We start from the raw sequence: 21131 nt of genomic DNA, 5'->3' as shown, positions 1-21131 counted from the left end.
TTTTCCTTCAGTCTCTGCTCAAGGAATGGTCATCCAGAGCCTGTCCCACCTGGGGATCCAGTCCATATACATAGAGCCACCAAACCCAGACAATTGCTGATGTTAAGAAGTGCATGCTGACAGGAGCTTAATACAGCTGTCTCCTGAGAGGCTCTGCCAGAGCCTGACAAATATGGAGGCAGATGCTCACAGCCAAGCATTGAACTGAGAATGGGGTCCCCATTGGAGGAGTTAGAGAAAAGACTGAAGGAGCTGAAGGGGTTTGCAACCCAATAAGAACAACAATACTAACCAACTAGAGCTCCCAGGGACTAAACCACCATCCAAAGAGTACGCATGGACAGAGCCATAGCTCCAGGTGCGTATGTAGCAGAGGATGGCCTTGTTGGGCACCAATGGGAGAAGTCCTTGGTCCAGCCAAGGCTGGATCCCCCAGTGTAGGGGAATGTCAGGGAGGGAGGTGGAAAGGGGTGGGTAGCTGGGGGAACATTGTCATAGAAGCAGGGGGAGGGAGAATGGAATAGGGAGTTTATGGACAGGAAACTGGGAAAGTGGATAACGTAAAAAGTGTTCAATAAAAAAGAAAATAGGAAGATAAATAAATAAAATAAGCAAACAATTATAAATGAAAAAGAAATGATTTGGAGATCACTCTCATAGAAGCAGGGGGAGGGGGAATGGAATAGGGAGTTTATAGACAGGAAACTGGGAAAGTGGATAACGTAAAAAGTGTTCAATAAAAAAGAAAATAGGAAGATAAATAAATAAAATAAGCAAACAATTATAAATGAAAAAGAAGGGGAAGGGGCTGGGGATTTAGCTCAGTGGTAGAGCGCTTACCTAGGAAGCGCAAGGCCCTGGGTTCGGTCCCCAGCTCTGAAAAAAAGAACCAAAAAAAAAAAAAAAAAATAAATGAAAAAGAAATGATTTGGAGATCACTCTCATCGAAGAAGGGGGAGGGGGATGTGATGGGGGTTTATGGATAGAAAATCGGTAAAGGAGATAACTTTTGAAATGTAAATTTAAAAAAAAATCCAAGAAAAAAAAAAGAAAAAAGTTCTGTGGACATTAAAAAAAAGTACCATCTGCTGATCACTTTATTTCTTGAACTGGTTTTGAACACACCCCTATGGGGGTGGGGGGTTGAAAGTAGGAGGAGAGCAATGACAGCCATTTTCCTGCATGAAGAAAACAAGAAATATCCAGTGGCAGTAATTTTACTTTAGGCAAGCTCCTCAAGTCGTGATACCCCCACTTTGTAAGGATAATCTCAACCCACAGGGAAAGATCTCTATTCACTTCTGTTTACAGACAATCCATTTGAATTACCATGCTCCGTACATTTTCACTTGCCAGGACACCTACCATTTCACCACTGTGGGACACAAAGGTGGGCAGCCTAATGGAAGCTTTGTTTTAGAGAAATGGCGGGTATAGTACTGTGTGAGAATAGACCGTGTTCCTGAGGCCATAGCATTTACAGAGCTCTGACAATCAGGCTGCGCAGTCCATTTTACCTCACAGTATTATAGAGAATATTAAATACATGACAATTAATAATTAAATAGACCTACGTAAATCTAGATTGACTTCATAAAAATAAATGGGTATGCTTGCTTTTCTTGCATGTATGTATGTGCACTATATGTGTGCCTGGTCCCCTCCCCTGGAACTGTAGTTGGCCTGTGTTAGAACTGTGTGGGTGCTGGGAATCAAACAGGCTCTCTGAAAGAGCGCCCAGCATGCTTCACTGCTGCTGTCTCATCAGTCCCTAGATGGATCCTTTTAGAAAGAAAATATTTAAAATTATTATAACAAAACATTTCTGTTAAAATATTTCTCTTTTATGACCAGTATTTATTATTTCTACAAAATATTCTATAAGACATGATCAGAGTATATATTTTACTTTGATCTTATTTACCCTATTAATCTCTCTTGCACCTCTTGCATCTTCTGGTCCCTTTGTCTCCCCATAATCTCGTCTATTTTCATTCAGACTCCTTGAATATCAATGGCCACCTTTATAGCTCTTCTAGGCTGTGTGTACCATGCTTCGCCACGTACACGCTTACCCGCTTCCTTAGCTTGAGTGACCCTAATGGCTCCTCATTCTTATCTCTGTGTCAGATCTCACTCTCATCCTGGGGCTCCCCACAGCTTTCACACTTTGCCTACAGAAGGAAGGTGTGTCCCTCAATTCAATGCTTGACCACTCTGTCTTTACTCACTGAGCTCTAGCTTGATTGAGCCCATCCTCTCTTGCCTGGAATTAATCATCACCCATATTCTGATGACATCTACAGATTCAGTAATGCTCACCCCAATTGGGATTACATCTCTGCTTTTCCCAGCTTCTGAAGTTAGGAATGACAAATAAGACAGATTCTACCAAGGGACTCTGAGAAGCCGAGTGCTACTCCTAGCTACAGAAGCAAGCGGTCAATGTGTATATAATTCTTCAGCATCTTTCTCCTCTACCCTAGATGAAGACCCAGCTTTGTCAGCTTCAGTTCCCAAGTGAGAGTGAGCAGCAGAGTCCAGAACAAACACACATCTGACACATAGAATGGAATATTGTTTCTCAAGCCTCTCGGATTTGGGCATTGTCTGACACTTCAGGTTAAATGATCTGTCATCCTGATTTCAAGTCTGTTATCTAGCCTCAAATCTCCCTACAGTAATTAATAAATTATTTTTTAATCTAATCAATATTTCTAGCCCTGATTGTTTCCCAAGCTTTCTCTCATTGTCTTTTGTTTAATCGGCTACAGGACAAATCCATTACTCAGAAGCACCTCATTCCCAGTGCTATTCATCTCCGTGAGACATTAAATTAGAAAAATCGGGAACTGATACAGACATCTCCAGAACTCCCTAGACCACTCAAACCAAGCTGTGTTTCCTAAAACACCTTCTAATTGTTTCTTTGGTTTCCTTATTAGTGTGCCAACTATTTGTGTAGGGAAGTAAAATTGAACCGTGACTTTTATGTGTCTTACCCTTCTGTCAAACAATGCTCACCCTAGTCAAAAAAGATCCTCTAACTTACAAATATAGCCACACTGAAGATCATTTGTAACTTTTGTCTCTTTCCATTTATATCACCACTGGTTCTTGATTTATCAGTTGTGATCCACACCCATTTGCTATGCCATCCCCATGCCTTCGTTAGCATTGCCTTCTGCACAGTCATCAATCATTTCTTCTCTCCTAAGTGTAACTGGCTAGATCCTATCGATCCTTTCAGACACACCTCTACATCACCTCTGGCAGAAGGCCTCCCCTATCCTCACTTTCGTCTCTCCATGTTTTCGAGGTGAACTTTGCCTACACTAGGCAAAGAATGTCCCAAGATCTTGCTTTGACTCTATTACAAAGGTTCTCAACTTTCCCAATGCTGCGACCCTTTAATAGTAGTGGTGACCCTCAACCAAAATTATTTTCATTGCTACTCCATAACTGTAATTTTGCTATGCTATGAATCATAATGTAAATATTTGTGTTTTCTGATGGTCTTAGGTGAGCCCTGTTGAAAGGGTCTTTCTCCCCCGCAAAGGGGTCTTGACTCAGAAGTTGAGAACTGCTGCTCCATTGGGACATGTTTTATTTGGAGATTGTCTTTCCCTAGTTTCTTTCCTCATTTCAGGAGTCCTTCCTTCCTCCTTTTCTTCCCTGGCCCTCTTCTCATCCTTTCCTCTTCCTTCTCAAATCAGAATGACTAGTTCAAATCCAAGCTATACCACTTAGTAGTAATGTGACCATAGAAAAGCATCATAACATCTTTATTTTCTTTTTTAAAATTTTTATTGGTTATTTTATTTATTTACATTTCAAATGTTATCCCCCTTCCTGGTTTCCCCTCTGCAAACCCCCTAAATAAGAAAAGGCATGCTGCCTGTCTCTATTTTTGTCTTGCTGGAATACGCTAAAGATGAAATGAGGGGAGCATGTGGAATGCTCAGAATAATGCCTCTTACCATTCAAATGACTATTTACTGATGTTTGTGATACTCACATGACTATTTAATATTCCTTTGTTATACTCAATGAACAACTCAATGACAATCGACATTTAAGCATTTTTCTAACCCTGAAGCCATACAAGTTAAGCTGACTGAGCCTTTGGACTTGGGCCCAACTCCTTTGTTCACCCTGAGCTCTCTGTCTGGGATCCTGCAACCAATATTCCATAACCAGGGTTTGAGTCTTCTGACTTGAGATTTGTTCTCCTCTTAAATCACAAAGACCACATAAAGTCTTATCAATCATTTATAATGCCCTCATTGAAGTTGTCCCAGGCAAGCCCAGGTGGAAATAATAATAACCCATATTTCTGTGTTCATTGCAATTTATAAAGCACCCTCACACACCCTTGTTCCTGTGATTCCTACAGCACTGCTGTGGGGTGAGAGAAGTGGGAATGATTACCATTGCAGGGATGTGAGCCCTGAGACTCACAGACAGCTGGGAGTCTACATCTCCTTGGAGGGAAGACCATGTCCTTGGAGCTCATTGTTATGTTTTGTAACTCCTTAGCACACAGTCTTTTCATTCACAGTTCTTATGCATCCAGGGGCCTCTTGAGTGGCAGTACAGAATTTAGAACCAGGGTGCAGTCAGCTCACTCCTCACTCTATCACTTGCTGGTCAATCTTGGAAAAAGCACCTCTTATATGTACTTCAATGTTGCCACCTATAAAGCAAGGATAATATGTACTTAGTAGAGTTGTTCAGAGATAAACCGAAGCCATCCATTTTTAGCCCTTGGCCAATGAATGGCAGTCCCTTTCACTGATAATACTTTCTAACTGTAGTGTGTGACGTTGAGGAAACCTGAGGTAGAAATAGCTTTTCTACAGGCATTTCTAAATGAGAATGACACGTAGTGAACGGAGCAACACAGTGCTGGTGAATATGTTTAGGTGCCAAAGAAAGACTTTGAAGTGATGTTCAGGATTGGTTATGCTGGGGTAATCTGAGGAGGTAGGTAAGCAGAAAAAAATAGCAACTTGGTAGGTTTTGAATTCTTCTGGATTGTTTAGTTTGACAAAAGCTCCTGACGCCTGGTTGTCTTATCATTGTCTAATAATTGCATTAAGGTTTTTCATGAAAAAAATCACTGATACACATATGTGTGTATATATATACATAATGCATATATGCATATACATATAAGTATGTGTGTGTCTGTGTGGATATGTGGGAGTGTGAGAACCAAGACTTGTTTTGTTCCACAAATAATGATCTATGGAAGCTTAGAAAATGTGCACACAGTAAGCTGGATAATCAGGAGACCCAAAGTATGGTTCCAATCTGGAGACCAGAAGACCCAGAGAGCCACAGACGGAATATGGGGCCAGGAAAAGGGTAGAGCTCAGTTCAGTCACTGAGGAGGAAAAGTTTGCCTTTTATTCAAAGAAGGATCAGCCCTTTCTGGCTGCTCAAGCCTAGGGTGGCAGGGTGGTTGGAAGCCACTCCCTGCAGGGTAACTACCCTCATCACCCAATCTACCAATCAGGTGGCAAGTCATTCATAAGGCGTTTCAGTCTCAATATTCAGCCGCCAGGAGTGATAAGGAATATGGACTGAGTTATAGATGCCATCTGTGCTGAAGAGAGCTATCCTGGAGGCTTGAATGGGAAAATAAGGAAAGATCCCAGGACAAGGACTGAGCAGACCCTATGAGGTGTTCAGCAAACAGCACCCCTGGAGCAGACTACAGATCAGTGACACAGTGTTTGCTGAGATGCACCAGCCTTTGGTTTCACTCCCAGGAGTCACAGTGACAAAACAAAGCAAAAACCTATGATGGTTCTGGGGAGGAACTAGGGTTGCATAAATGCAGGCATAGAAGGAGGTGTTGGGGTCCACCATGCCTCTCAGGGGGAGCTGGCCTGAGAATCTAGACTCTCTTTTTGACACTTTTCATGGCTAGACTAGGATAAAGACTTCTATATTCTGGAACTTGAGTGTCCTCTCTCAGCCTCTGTCTAGAGGCAGACAGAAGGCTGAAGAATATTTCACTGGGATGAATACTGGTTAGACTCATCATATGAACACACAATACTCAGTTAAATTTTGATTTATCAGTAAAAATGAAAAGTTTAAAACGCAAACATGTCTATTCAGGATATACTTATAAAAATTCATTGATTGTATAAATTTTAAATTCAACTGTGTGTCTTTGAGTTTTTATTTTGGAAAATTTGAAATCAACACTAGATCTTTGTATGTGTGTGTGTATGTGTGTGTGTGTATGTGTGTGTGTGTGTGTGTGTGTGTGTGTGTGTGTACACGGACATGCATGCACACCCAGCTGGACAGTTAGTTGGCAATAGTTTACAAGAACTAAAAGGATTTATGTAAACGATATAAATGACTAAAGGAGGCTTCAACTTCACAGAGTATTTAAGAAAGAAAGCCTAACACAGCAAACAACATCAACAACAGAAAACACTGAGTCACAGTTAAGGGGAACATTGAAGTTAAATGACCTTTTGATTTTTTTTTCTTTTCATTTTCTCTTTATTAAATTGGGTATTTCTCATTTCAATGTTATTCCCTTTCCCGGTTTCCAGGCCAACATCCCCCTAACCTATCCCTCTCCCCTTTTCTATAGGTATTCCCCTCCCCATCCTCCCCCCATTACTGCTCTCCCCCCAAGAATCCCGTTCACTGACGATTCAGCCTTGGCAGGAACAAAGGCTTCCCTTCCACTGGTGCCCTTACTAGGCTATTCATTGCTACCTATGAAGTTGAAGTCCAAGGTCAGTCCATGTATAGTCTTTGGGTAGTGACTTAGTCCCTGGAAGCTCTGGTTGGTTGGCATTGTTGTTCATATGGGGTCTCAAACCCTTTCAGCTCTTTTAGTCCTTTCTCTGATTCCTTCAACAGGGGTCACGTTCACAGTTTAGTGGTTTGCTGCTGGCATTCGCCTATGTATTAGCCTTATTCTGGCTGTGTCTCTCAGGAGAGATCTACATCCAGGTCCTGTCAACCTGCACTTCTTTGCTTCATCCATCTTATCTAGTTTGGTGACTGTATATGTATGGGCCACATGTGGGGCAGGCTCTGAATGGACGTTCTTCACACTCTGTTTTAAACGTTGCCTCCCTATTCCCTGCCAAGGGTATTCTTGTTCCCCTTTTAAAGAATGAGTGAAGCATTCCAATTTTGGTCATCCTTCTTGAGTTTCATGTGTTCTATGCATCTAGGGTAATTCAAGCATTTGGACTAATAGCCACTTAACAGTGAGTGCATACCATGTGTGTTTTTCTGATTGGGTTACCTCACTCAGGATGATATTTTCCAGTTCCATCCATTTGCCTATGAATTTCGTAAAGTCATTATTTTTGATAGATGAGTAGTACTCCATTATGTAGATGCACCACATTTTCTGTATCCATTTCTCTGCTGAAGGGCATCTGGGTTCTTTCCAGCTTCTGGCTATTATAAATAAGGCTGCTATGAACATAGTGGAGCATGTGTCTTTGCTATTTGTTGGAGCATCTTTTGGGTATATGCCCAAGAGAGGTATCGCTAGGTCCTCAGGTAGTGCAATTTCCAATTTTCTGAGGAACCTCCAGACTGATTTCCAAAATGGTTGTACCATTCTGCAATCCCACCAATAATGGAGGAGTGTTCCTCTTTCTCTACATCCTCGCCAGCATCTGCTTTCGCCGGAGATTTTGATCTCACCCATTCTGACTGGTGTGAGGTTGAATCTCGTGATTGTTTTGATTAGCATTTCCCTTATGATTAAAGACATTGAACATTTCTTTAGGTGCTTCTCAGCCATTTGATATTCCTCAGCTGTGAATTCTTTCTTTAGCTCTGAACCCTATTTTTTTTTAAAGATTTATTTATTTATTATATACAAATACACTGTAGCTGTCTTCAGATACACCAGAAGAGGGTATCAGATCTCTTTACAGATGGTTGTGAGCCACCATGTGGTTGCTGGGAATTGAACTCATGACCTCTGGAAGAGCAGTCGGGTGCTCTTACCGCTGAGCCATCTCTCCAGCCCTATTTTTTTTTTTTAAAGATTTATTTCCTATTTTTAAATAGGGATATTTCTCTCCCTGCTGTTTAACTTCGTGAGTTCTTTGTATATTTTGGGTATAAGACCGCTATCAGTTGTAGGATTGGTAAAGATCTTTTCCCAATCTCTTGGTTGCCATTTTGTCCTAATGGCAAAGTCCTTTACCTAACAAAAGCTTTGTAGCTTTATGAGATCCCATTTGTTGATTCTTGATCTTAGAGCATAAGCCATTGGTGTTTTGTTCAGGAAATTTTTTCCAGTGCCCATATGTTCAAGATGCTTCCCCACTTTTTCTTCTATTAGTTTGAGTGTATCTGGTTTGATGTGGAGGTCCTTGATCCACTTGGACTTAAGCTTTGTACAGGGTGATATAAGAATGGATTGATCTGCATTCTTCTACATGCTGACCTCCAGTTGAACCAGCACCATTTGCTGAAAATGCTATCTTTTTTCCATTGGATGATTTTGGCTCCTTTGTCAAAAATCAAGTACCAATAGGTGTGTGGGTTCATTTCTAGGTTTTCAATTCTATTCCACTGGTCTATCTGCCTGTCTCTCTACCAATACCATACAGTTTTAAATCACTATTGCTCTGTAATACTGCTTGAGTTCAGGGATAGTGATTCCCCCAGAAGTCTTTTTATTGTTGAGGATAGTTTTAGCTATCCTGGGTTTTATGTTATTCCAGATGAATTTGCAAATTGTTCTGTCTAACTCTCTGAACAATTGGATTTGAATTTTTGATGGGGATTGCATTGACTCTGTAATTAACTTTTGATACAATGGTCATTTTTACTATATTAATCCTGCCAATTCATGAGCATGGGAGATCTTTCCATCTACTGAGACCTTCTTCAACTTCTTTCTTCAGAGGCTTGAAGTTCTTATCATACAGATCTTTTACTTGTTTGATTAAAGTCACACTGAGGTTTTTTATATTACTTGGGACTATTATGAATGGTGTCATTCCCTAATTTTTTTTCTCAGCTTGTTTCTCTTTGTGTAGAGGAAGGCTACTGATCTATTTGAGTTAATTTTATACCCAGTCACTTTGCTGAAGGTGTTTATCAGGTTTAGTAGTTCTCTGGTTGAACTTTTGGGGTCACTTAAGTATACTATAATATCATCTGCAAATAGTGATATTTTGATTTCTTCCTTTCCAATCTGTATCCCTTTGATCTCCTTTTGTTGTCTGATTGCTCTGGCTAGAACTTCAAGAACTATATTGAATAAGTAGGGAGAGAGTGGGCAGCCTTGTCTAGTCCCTGATTTTAGTGGGATTGCTTCAAGTTTCTCTCCATTTGGTTTAATGTTAGCTACTTGTTTGCTGTATATAGTTTTTACTATGTTTAGGTATGGGCCTTGAATTCCTGTTCTTTCCAGGACTTTTATCATGAAGGGGTGTTGAATTTTGTCAAATTCTTTCTCAGCATCTAATGAAATGATCGTGTGGTTTTTATCTTTCAGATTGTTTATAAAGTGGATTACGTTGATGGTTTTCCATATATTAAACCATCCCTGCATACCTGGGATGAAGCCTACTTGATCGTGATGGATGATTGTTTTATGTGTCCTTGGATTTGGTTTGTAAGAATTTTATTGAGTATATTTTGCATTGATCCTCATAAGGTAAATTGATATGAAGTTCTCTTTCTTTGTTGGGTCTTTGTGTGGTTTAGGTATAAGAGTAATTGTGGCTTCATAGCAGGAATTCGGTAGTGCTCCATCTGTTTCAATGTTGTGGAATAGTTTGGATAGTATTGGTATGAGGTCTTCTATGAAGGTCTGATAGAATTGTGCACTGAACCCATCAGGACCTGGGTTCTTTTTGGTTGGGAGATTTTAATGACTGCTTCTGTTTCTTTCGGAGTTATGGGGTTGTTTAAATGGTTTATCTTTTCCTGATTTAACTTTGGTACCTGGTATCTGTCTAGGAATTTGTCCATTTCCTCCAGATTTTCAAATTTGTTGAATATAGGCTTTTGTAGTAGGATCTGATGATTTTTTGAATTTCCTCTGATTCTGTAGTTATGTCTCCCTTTTCATTTCTGATTTTGTTAATTTGGACATATTCTCTGTGTCCTCTGGTTAGTCTGGCTAAGGGTTTATCTACCTTGTACATTTTCTCAAAGAACCAGCTTTTGGTTCTGTTGATTCTTTGTATAGTCCTTTTTGTTTCTACTTGGTTGATTTCAGCTCTGAGTTTGATTATTTCCTGCCTTTTACTCCTCCTGGGTGTATTGGCTTCTTTTTGTTCTAGAGCTTTTAGGTGTGCTTTCAGACTGATATTGTATGCTATCTTCAGCTTTCTTTCTTTCTTTCTCTTTTTTTTTGAGTCATTCAGAGCTATATTTTCTCCTCTTAGCACAGCTTTCATTGTGTCCCATAAGTTTGGGTATGTTGCACCCTCATTTTCATTAAATTCTAAGAAGTCTTTAATTTCTTTCTTTAGTTCTTCCTTGACCAAGTTATCATTGAGTAGAGCATTGTTCAACTTCCATGTATATGTGGGCATTCTTTCCTTATTGTTATTGAAGACCAGTTTTAGCCCATAGTGGTCTGATAGGACGTATGGGATTATTTCTATCTTTCTGTATCTGTTGAGGCCTGTTTTGTGCCCGATTATATGGTCAATTTTGGAGAAACTACCATGAGCTGGTGAGAAGAATGTATATCCTTTAGTTTTAGGGTAGAATATTCTATAAATATCTACTAAGTCCATTTGGTTCATGACTTCAGTTAGTCTGTCTACGTCTCTGTTTAATTTCTGTTTCCATGATCTGTCCATTGATGAGAGTGGGTTGTTGAAATCTCCTACTATTATTGTGTGAGGTGCAATGTATGCTTTGAGCTTTAGTAAGGTTTCTTTTATGTATGTAGGTGCCCTTGTATTTGGAGCATACATATTTAGGATTGTGAGTTCATCCTGGTGGATTTTTCCTTTGATGAATATGAAGTTTCCTTCCTCATCTTTTTTGGTGACATTTGGTTGAAAATCGATTTTATTCTATATAAGAAAGACTACTCCAGCTTGCTTCTTCAGACCATTTGATTGGAAAATTGTTTTCCAGCCTTTTACTCTGAGGTAGTGTCTGTCTTTGTCTCTGAGGTGTGTTTCCTGTAGGCAGCAAAATGCTGGGTCCTCATTATATATCCAGTTTGTTAACCTGTGTCTTTTTATTGGGGAATTGAGTCCATTGATGTTGAGAGATATTAAGGAATAGTGATTATTGTTTCCTGTTATCTTTCTATTTGGAGGTGAGATTATGTTTGTGTGCTTGCCTTCTCTTTGTTTTGTTGCAAAATGATTAGTTTCTTGCTTTCTAGGGTGTAGCTTGCCTCCTTGTGTTGGGCTTTACCATTTATTATCCGTTGTAGGGCTGAATTTGTAAAAAGATATTGTGTAAATTTGGTTTTGTTATGGAATATCTTGGTTTCTCCATCTATGTTAATTGAGTCTTTTGCTGGATACAGTAACTTGGGCTGGCATTTGTGTTCTCTTAGGGTCTGTATGACATCTGTCCAGGATCTTCTGGCTTTCATAGTCCCTGGTGAGAAGTCTGGTGTAATTCTAATAGGTCTGCCTCTATATGTTACTTGACCTTTTCCCTTACTGCTTTTAATATTCTTTCTTTGTTTTGTGCATTTGGTGTTTTGACTATTATGTGATGGGAGGAGCTTCTTTTCTGGTCCAATCTATTTGGAGTTCTGTAGGCTTCTTCTATGTTTATGGGCATCTCTTTCTTTAGGTTGGGGAAGTTTTCTTCTATGATTTTGTTGAAGATGTTTACTGGTCCTTTGAGTTGGGAGTTTTTACTCTCTATTATATGTATTATCCTTAGGTTTGATCTTCTCATTGTGTCCTGGATTTCTTGTATTTTTGGGCCAGTAGCTTTTTCCATTTTTCATTTTCTTTGACAGTTGTGTTGATGATTTCTATGGAATCTTCTGCTCCTGAGATTCTCTCTTCTATCTCTTGTATTCTGTTGTTGATGCTTATATCTACATCTCCTTGTCTCTTCCTTCAGTTTTCTATATCCAGGGTTTTCTCCCTTTGTACTTTCTTTATTGTTTCTATTTCCATTTTCAATTCCTTCACCTGTTTGATTGTGTTTCCCTATAATTTTTTCAGGGCTTCTACTTGTTTACTTGTGTTTTCCTATGTTTCTCTAATGGAGTTCTTTATGTCTTTCTTGAAGTCCTCCAGCATCATGATCAAATGTGATTTAAAATCAAGATCTTGCTTTTCTGGTGTGTTTGGATATTCAGTGTTTGCTTTGGTGGGAGAATTGGGCTCCGATGATGCCATGTAGTCTTTCTTTGTGTTGCTTGGGTTCCTGTACTTGCCTCTAGCCATCAGGTTGTCTCTGGTGTTACCTTGTTCTGCTATTTCTGACAGTGGCTAGACCGTCCTATAGTCCTGTGTGTCAGGAGTGCTGTTGACCTGTTTTCCTGTTTTCTTTCAGCCAGTTATGGGAATAGAGTGTTCTGCTTTCAGGGTGTAGCTGTTCCTGTCCACTGGCTTTTAGCTCTTCCTGTGGGTGTGTGTCCTGAGTCCACCAGGCGGGTCACTTGGAGCAGAAAAGTTGGTCTTACCTCTGGTGTCAGTCCCAAAGTCGCTCCTCTGGGCTAGGTTTCAACTCTCTATGAGGGCAGTAACCAGAAAGGCCTGCCCCTCCTTCCTCTGTGCCTCTACATATAGGGCACCCTGATAGTGCTAGACGTTTTCCTCTAGAGTCAGAAATGTGGGCAGAGAGTAGTCTCCTCTGGTTTCCCAGGTGTGTCTGCCCCTCTGAAGGTCTAGCTCTCCCTCCTACAGGATTTGAGTGCAGGGAGCTGTTTGTCTGGCCAGTTCAGATCTGGGTGCACTCTGGACCGCAGGGCTCCTGCAGCTTGACTGCTGCTATCTTCCTGTTCCCAGAGGCCCTATATAGTTTCCTCTTGGGCCATGGATGTGGGCAAAGGTGGGCAGAAGTGGTGGTCTCTCCTGCCCTGCAGTCTCAGGATTGCCCACACACCTGGGCAATGAGCTCTCTCTCCCACGTGGTTTGGGAGCAGGGAGCTTTGGGCCAGGATCAGCAAGGTTCGGGCGCCAGCTAGAGATCTTTTTCTAAAATATTATTTTTTAAAATATTTTATGTGTTTATTTTTACATATATGGGTACTTTGCATGTATGTTTGTGTACCACACGCATGCCTGGTGCCTTTGGAGGCTAGAAGAGGGCATTGGACTCTTTGGAACTGGAGTTACAGATGTTGTGATCTGCCATGTGGGTGCTGGAAATCAAACTTGTGTCCTTTGCCAAGCAATTAGAGATTTTATCTTATCTCCTAAGCCATCTCTCCACCCCCAAGTGATTTTTAAGAGAACTCATGTTGAAGTCATTAGTTCCCTTTGATGGAATCATATGACCCCAGCTCCCAAAACTGCCAGTCAGCAGGTGATGCCTGATGCTGCTTGGTTACCAAGAGACAATGTTGATCTAGGGACCCACAAGAACAAGAGATAGAAGACTCTGCTTGGTGCTTGGATTTTATGATGGGATGATCTGGGTTCAAATTCTAGTTCCATGATCTTAATGAAACCACTTATCCTTTCATGTGGTTTCTTCTGTGGACAATGAAAATAGGGGGCATGGAGAGACTACTCAGTTGCTTGCAAACAATCATAAGGACCCAAGTTCCAGCACTAACACACACACACACACACACACACACACACACAAAGCTGGGTGTAATGGCAACCCAACCTTTCTCAGCACTGAGGAGGTGGAAGCACATGAATCTCTGGCTCCCAATTGCTAGTGAGGCCACCCAGATCAGTGTGAGCCCCAGTTCCCAGAAGGAAGAGCGAACTGATTCCCAAAAGTCATCCTCTGACCCCTTTCTATGCCCACGTGCTGACCTCTGACTCCCACAGAAGGGTGTGCATGTGATCATGTGATGCCTTGAGGCTTTCCATATGATATGCTTATTATTTTCAAGGGATAGTAGTCGTGTCTTACTTTGAGAAACCACTTCCATATCTTCATTTCTTGTTTATGACTTTTTTTTCTTGGTTATTCAAGACAGGGTTTCTCTGTGTAGCCCTGCTTGATCTGGAACTTGCTCTGTTGACCAGGCTGGCCTGGAATTCAGAGATCCTCCTGCCTCTGTCTCTTGAGCACTGGGATGAAAGGGGTGTGTCACTACCACCCCACAGTTGTCATACATTTTTTAAAGGATTTATTTTTATTTTATGTGCATTGCTGTTTTGCCTGCATGTGTGTCTGTATGAGAGTGTCAGATCTTGGTGTTACAGACAGTTGTGAGGGGCCATGTGGGTGCTGGGACTCGAACCCTGGTCCTGTGAAAGAGCAGTCAGTCCTTTTAACTACTGAGCAATTCCTCCAGCCGCCAGTTGTCATACATTAACCATTATCTTGTGTCATAGTTTGTCGTTCTCATGATTTTCAAAAATATTTTAAAATTTACTTAGTTTTTATTTTATGTGTATAGGTGTTTTGCCTACATGTATGTCCGTGCACCACTTTCATTCCTGGTGCTCTTGGAGAGCAGAGGAAGGGTCAGATCTCCCGAAACTGACATTTCAGACATTTCTGAGTTATCATCGGTGCTGCATATCAAACCTAGGTTCTCTAGAGGAACAGCCAGTATTAACCACTGTGCTATTTCTCCAGCTCCTCCATGACCTTTAAAGAAAAAAGAAAAAGGAAATAAGTTGTTTTAAAGACCGCTGAGCATCTTGATGGTTGATGAAATGTCACTGCAGGACTGCGTGGTTTGTACCTGAACCTGGACTCCTTAATATGATTGCTACTGGGAAGGGGGTGGAGCCATGGTGTGTTTGTCTGTGCCAGGCTATGGGTCTCTGCTGACATTGACTGTTACAAGCTCTGGACTGTAGGAAACATTGTCTTGTCTACAGAACAATACTGAGCACAGATCCAAGGGTCCCCACTAAACAACTGTTATTTCTGTTCATGACAGTTCAAAGGTGTGAGGCCCACGAAGGCTAAATGAAGCTTCTCTAGGGATTTGCCAAAAGCAGCAGCAACAACAACAACAAAAATAGAGTGAAAAAGTTGATATGGAAAGAGCCCACTAAATGAACCGTCTGCTTTTGCTCCCTAGTGCATCTGGTGCCTGTGAATGGTGCCTATATACAATAGACTAGGAACAGCTCAGCAGGTCCAGCTCAGCAGGTCCAGCACACTCACTACCTAGCCAGTGTTGACTTGGAATGCACTATTGAGATTACAGTCTGCATTGGATATGAAAATAAAACAGTAAGAGCAGTTTCCACAGTCTTGCAATTTTTACTGCATGTAGTATGAGGCTGTGAGGTTAAGCAAGGATTGTCCCGTTTAATACTCTCATTGACCAGTGTAGTAGGTGTTCGAGTTTCCACTCACTCTCAGGAAATGTGGCAGCCCCCTAAAAGGCGAAAATGGCAGTGATAGGATGTGATTAAAGTCGATCAGAGTTGACATCCTCTCTCCTGCTCCCTGGAAGAAACAGGACCAGTAAATATCTATACAGAGGCTTTTTACTGCCTTGTGGGACTCGCCCCCAAGACCCCATCTCCTTTCCACTTCCTGGTCAGGAGGGGAGATCCAAGGCAGGGCAGCCAGGGCATGAAGTCGACCCTGGATTCCCACACTTCCTTTATAGCTTTCATCCCTCCCAAAGTAGCTGCAAAGAGGACGTGAGGTGAATATTAAAAGCCGCAGGCTGGAAGACCTACTCAGTTCAATCTCCCCCCAACCCCCAGTGCTGGGACTTCAAAGCGAAAGGAAGCGCGTGCAGAGAGGGAGGGGGCGAGGGTCCTCCCCACCGCCCGCCCGTCGGAGCTGTGAACATTTGCAGACCCTGTGCCCAGCGCGCACCAGGTGTTCCGGGCCGCTGCCCCGCCCCGCCGCGCCCCGCCCCTCCCGCGTCTGCCTTTCATGTGGATCAAGGCCTGGAAGATGACAAGCCTCCTGACTGATAGATACACCGAGGCTTCGCTGGTGATTTATTGGCTTTCTGCACCTGACTAGAACCACTAGGCTTATCCGAAGACGGAAATATATGGGCTTTCCTGACTCCAAGTGGCAGCCCCGGGGCGAGCATGTGATGTCAAGCTGGGCCGTGAAAAGCAGAGCTGTGCACCAGCCTGTGTTTTGTAAGTGGGTCTCAGTTATAAAAGTGTCAGCAAGCGATATATTTCTTGTGGGGGATCCTCTCTGGGCTGTGGCCAGCACCCTTTCTCCCGTGGCTGGCAGCTGAGTTGGCTGAGGATGTCCTTGTCCTCTTAGTTCAGGATGATGCAGGCCCAAGGTTCCCAGTCACTCTGCACTTCACTTCCAGAGTAGAACACTGACAGGGGCTTACCAAGGCCGCAGGCATGCATTCTTGTCCTTACTCCATTCTGGCGTCTCTCACGTCACATCTGGCCTTCGGCAGAGTACATGCTCAGAACCTGCAATCAAATAACTTGGATGGGAATTCTTGTTAGTTGGGGGAATCCTAAGCAAATTACATCATCCCTCTGCACCTGCCTCCTAGAAATGACATTAACATTAAACATGAAGCAGAGAGAATTGCTATAGGAAGCAAAATTCTGCCCTGACTCAGGATGACAGAAGTCATACTAAGAAGTCCCTAAGCACAGGAAGCACAAAGGACCTGTCCTGGACCGCAAAAAAGTAAGCAAGTCATGTTGGAGATAAGACCATTTATATTCTGTTCATTTTCCTGTACAGACCCAGCATGCTGACCTAGCTCTTATAGAGGGTGGTTATGCCCATCCAAACACTAAAGGGCGGTTGATCCAACTTCTCTATCAAACTTTTGCTGCCGCCAGTGCTGGTGTTTCTGGGCCCATCTGGTGCTGTACGTGGCCTTGCTCTCATGGCGTCACTCCCATGCAAACTTATCACAGCATTAAATTCCTGAACGCTGTGGAGTTTCTGTAAAGGATTGATCAAATTCACTGTCTCTTTTGTATAAAAAGTAATGATTCTAGACAATGAATTCATTATTTCCCTGGAGTGACTTAAAACTGTGTGCGACTTTATGCCAATATGGTAGCCTACCCCCTCCTACCTCAGCAAGATGTGAGAGCCTTCTGTTACTGACGGGAGCCATGACAGGGATGTTCTGAGAGAGAATATGTGAAGGCTGCTGCTTCTCCAGATTTGAAAACAGAGCTGAAAAGGGCCTCGGGAATCCTCTCAACCAAAGTCTGAGGACAGCAGGGGCTGGGGTTGGGGGTTAATCCACAGAAATAAAATGAACTGCTTGGGAGGGAAAGATTAGGCTTGCAATTTGAGCTCAATACAAAAGCTAAAAGAGTGAGTGTGTGTGGTGTTCACGTGGCATTATGTGCCCGGTACTGTACAGTGTCCTTATCCAGACCACCGATTAGGACACTGTGGTTATATTTGCGGGCACATGCTAATCATGGAAATGCTATCTTTGTAACTATAAGACAATATTAAGGGCGTTCCTTCAGCCATACCTAAGTGGCAGCTTCTCATCCTCAAGGATCAGTGTTGAGAAACAGAGTCGTCAAGGGGCAAGATGAAGCTGGTATTCTCCAAATCAGATATAAATATTCTCTCCACGAGACATCGACCTGGGACAATCAGGTGTGAGAATGGGGGACAAAATGGAGATGGGAAGGCCTTTGAAAAATAAAAGGGATTAGACCCATACTCCGAGTTGGTAAGGAAGTATCTACAACAAGTCATGACCTATATTGTCTTTACCTCAAATTACTGTTTGTGATTGCAGTACAGGCTCAGAACTAGGTTTGAGATACTCAAGGCACATCTTTGATCATCCCTTCTCAGAACTCCACCCCACCATGACAGTAAGAAATAAGCTAATGTTATATTGTATATGCAACTTGAAGATGTTTTACCCGCCCCTCATCTTTCCTTTTCCTCCTACCATGGTCTTAGCAAAGATTTCATGGGTAGATGTCCTGTTGAATTATTTCATTTAAGGACTCGGCGAAAAATGGTGGCTGATCAAACAAGCAAACAAAAACCAGCAACAGCAAAAAACCCAAACCTGTGAACACAGAAAGCAGCAACTCAAGCTACAGTTCAAAGTGACTGTTCGCAAGGTCACTCCAACTCTGCCTGCATCACATATGACCCCCTTCCCTCCACAGTTGTAAAACAGGTACATTTTCTCTCTTCTCTATACATTTAGCAAAACATGAGAAGGGCCACGATGTCCATTCAGGGCCCTGTGGCTTGGGAAATAGAACACAAGGGAAGTTTCAGCCCTTCAGTGAGTCAACTAGCTTGGGAACGGTGGCTTGTGTGAGGTTCTTCTGCACAGGCTCTGGTGGCCCATTCTGTTACCTGCTTTCCCGCCAAGATGTCCTTTGGGAATCAATGTGAATACCTGGAGTGCAGGCCCGTGAGACTCCAGCCCCAATACTTCCAGTGTATGTGATTTGGGACTCATCTGTTTATCTTCCGGGGTTACTTTTCCAGTCTGTAAATGGCTCTGGCTCCATCGACTTTCACAGGGTGCCTGTTGAGCTGAAACGATTCCCACTGAGCACTGATCTGGATACTGTAGGCCCTGCTTGTTTAACCACAGTCTGAGCTGCAAAAGTCTGTAAACGATTCCTGGGTCCACTCAGGCCTTAGAGTGAGTAAGAGACAATTGGATAAGAGAGCCTTTTCCTTTGCTCTGGACCCTAATGCTGCAGAACAATCTATCATAGGTGCTCTGGCTGTGCCCAACACTGCCTAGCTACAGGACATGGCAGTGGCCTCATGGCAAGTCCTGACAGTATGACCTTGGCCTTAAGTCAGTAACTGAGGAAGGTCATCGTTCTTAACTTAGATCCCCTGCAAAGAGCAAGTGCCTGCAGCCTTGCCCTAGTTTCTGATGTTTCTCATGGAACTTGAGTTACAAGACAATTTCAACACATTGCTTCCTGGTGTAGCCATAGGGCATTTAAATATTGCCAACAAGCTTGCCACCTAGCAGGACTTTGGTAAATGTTGCTGTGGAAGGCTGCTCCAAACTAGCATTGAGGGGATTATGCTCATCCGTTGCTTCATCCTCGACCCTGCTGCGAGCTGTACATTTTACTGAGAGGATTTAGATGGTGCCTCTTCTTTGACTTATTAGTTGTGTTAAGGCAGTGTCTGTCCTCACTCTGCTGGACCATATAATGTTCAATCCAAGCTGAAAGCGATCCAGGATGAGTGCTGAGGGGCACTTAGTCCTCAGACCCTTAATGAGCAACATTTCAACAAGAGTATAAAGGAGAACTGGGCCCTGGAAAGGAGCAAGGGAACGCTTCAATGTAGGATTTGAGGACAGAAGTACCTGGGGAGCAGAGCTTGGGAGCACCATGGAGAGGGCACCCTGGGAGCACTATGGGGAGCACAGACTGGGAGTACCACAGGGAACCCAGAAGCAAGGAATATCCTGGAGTCAGCTCTCTATCCCAACTTTCCAGAAGTATTAACTTTCCCTTTCCTTCAACAGCATGATGCTAATGAAGATGTTTACACCGTCATGAGCCCAACTTAAGGATGGTGTGGCTTTGTGCAAGGAACATATATATGTCTCTGAACTTCTTTCCTCATCCATTTACCTACCAAAAAATGTGAAAGTGTGACAGAATATCTATGGTTTAGCTAGATAACAATACATCTGAATGCATATTGCTTCATTCCTTGCTGGCCTTTTATAAATATTATTGCTATTGGCCTATTTTTTTTATATTATTGCAATGTTCTAAAGGTTTATTTCATTCATCACAGTTCTAAAAATGTGATGGAAAAAATAGACATGTTTTAAATTTACATTTTATTTTATCTACATGAGTGTGAGTATCTGTACCATGTAGGTATTTGGTATGTATCAGTAGAGGGCATCAGATCCCCTGGAACTGGAGCTACAGATGGTTCTGAGGTTCCATGTGGGTTCTGGGAAACAAACTCAGGTTTCCCTACAATAGCAATAAGTGTTCTTAACCACTGCACCATCTCTCCAGCCCTCAATAAACACATATTTTAAATTTTTTAATAAATGGGTGTGAGTGATCTCGTTCTGCTATATTTCAAGAATCCAGAGTCAATACAAACCTACCCTGGGTATGACCTTGGCCTTAAGTCAGTAACTGAGGAAGGTCATCATTCTTAACTTAGATCCCCTGCAAAGAGCAAGTGCCTGCAGCCTTGCCCTAGTTTCTGATGTTTCCCATGGAACTTGAGTTACAAGACAATTTCAACACATTGCTTCCTGATGTAGCCAGAGGGCATTTAGATATTTTTCCACCAGAGATCAGGAGTCATGAAGATTAAAAACTAAACAAAGAGCTTCCCAATAAGACTGTCAACTTGTCTGGATCTGGGTGAAGGGGAATCTGGTAGGCTTCGAATTTGACCACTGGCTCTCTTCCTGGAAATAGGTTTTTGTATTACGGCAAGTCTTTTCATACAAATGCAAAATGTAAATACTTTAGCATTTCCAGTCTTGGTCTCTGTCTAAGCCACTCTTTAGTGTAGCTTAGAGGTATCCATAGATTGGGCCGTTACAATACAACTATACAGAAGCAGGCATCAATCCAACTTTGCCCCACAGGCTGCGTATTGCTGGCCCCTGCTTCTTACTATTTATATTTCTGTTGCTAAAAGTTTTCTATGGGTCTGAGAGTAGTTATTTCTCCACATATACTCTAGTTTTGACAAATCGAGAGAGGTGGGGGGGGTGGAAGAGTGAGGATGAGATCAAACTGAGGCAAGCTGAAAAGGCGAAGCCTGGGTTTACATGAGACCTGGATAACGTCTGTCTAGCTCACTGCCTAAGAGAAGGCCCTTATTTTCTCAGTAAATAACCATTTACCTACTTGGTTGGTTTCTATGAATGGGAATTTACTGTTTGGTTGTCCTAGAGCAGCCTGGGTGCACAGGTCAAACACCAGCTTCACACCTTATCACCAATGAACCTTTTCTGCTAAAGTCAAGAGTGAAGTTAGCCAAGAGTCAAAGTAGCCAGGCTCAGGTCAAATCGAGCATCACCTCAGCTGATCTGAACATCTGTGGAAACTGCTGCAACA

The 21131-nt window shown here is 42.3% G+C and overlaps 1 long non-coding RNA gene across 5 annotated transcripts in view; it reads right to left on the bottom strand.

Annotated features, from left to right (window-relative positions):
• Positions 1–4333: 4333 nt before the first annotated feature.
• LOC120100894 (uncharacterized) overlaps positions 4334–21131 on the bottom strand; it is a 75164-nt gene continuing 58366 nt past the window's right edge. The window contains exons 4-6 of one of the 5 annotated variants that reach the window (XR_010063895.1): positions 16424–16511; positions 15463–15555; positions 10521–14739 (exon numbers count right to left, since the gene is read on the bottom strand). This is a non-coding gene — a long non-coding RNA (uncharacterized LOC120100894). Of the gene's footprint in view, positions 4697–10520; positions 14740–15346; positions 15556–16423; positions 17670–17986; positions 19714–21131 lie in introns of those variants that run through there. The other 4 variants (XR_010063896.1, XR_005501145.2, XR_010063894.1 and 1 more) reach the window with 4 other exon arrangements.

The sequence above is a fragment of the Rattus norvegicus genome, chromosome 2 (genome assembly GCF_036323735.1).
Source record: "Rattus norvegicus strain BN/NHsdMcwi chromosome 2, GRCr8, whole genome shotgun sequence".
Classification (NCBI taxonomy): domain Eukaryota; kingdom Metazoa; phylum Chordata; class Mammalia; order Rodentia; family Muridae; genus Rattus; species Rattus norvegicus.
This window is presented reverse-complemented; position numbering and strand designations above follow the sequence as displayed.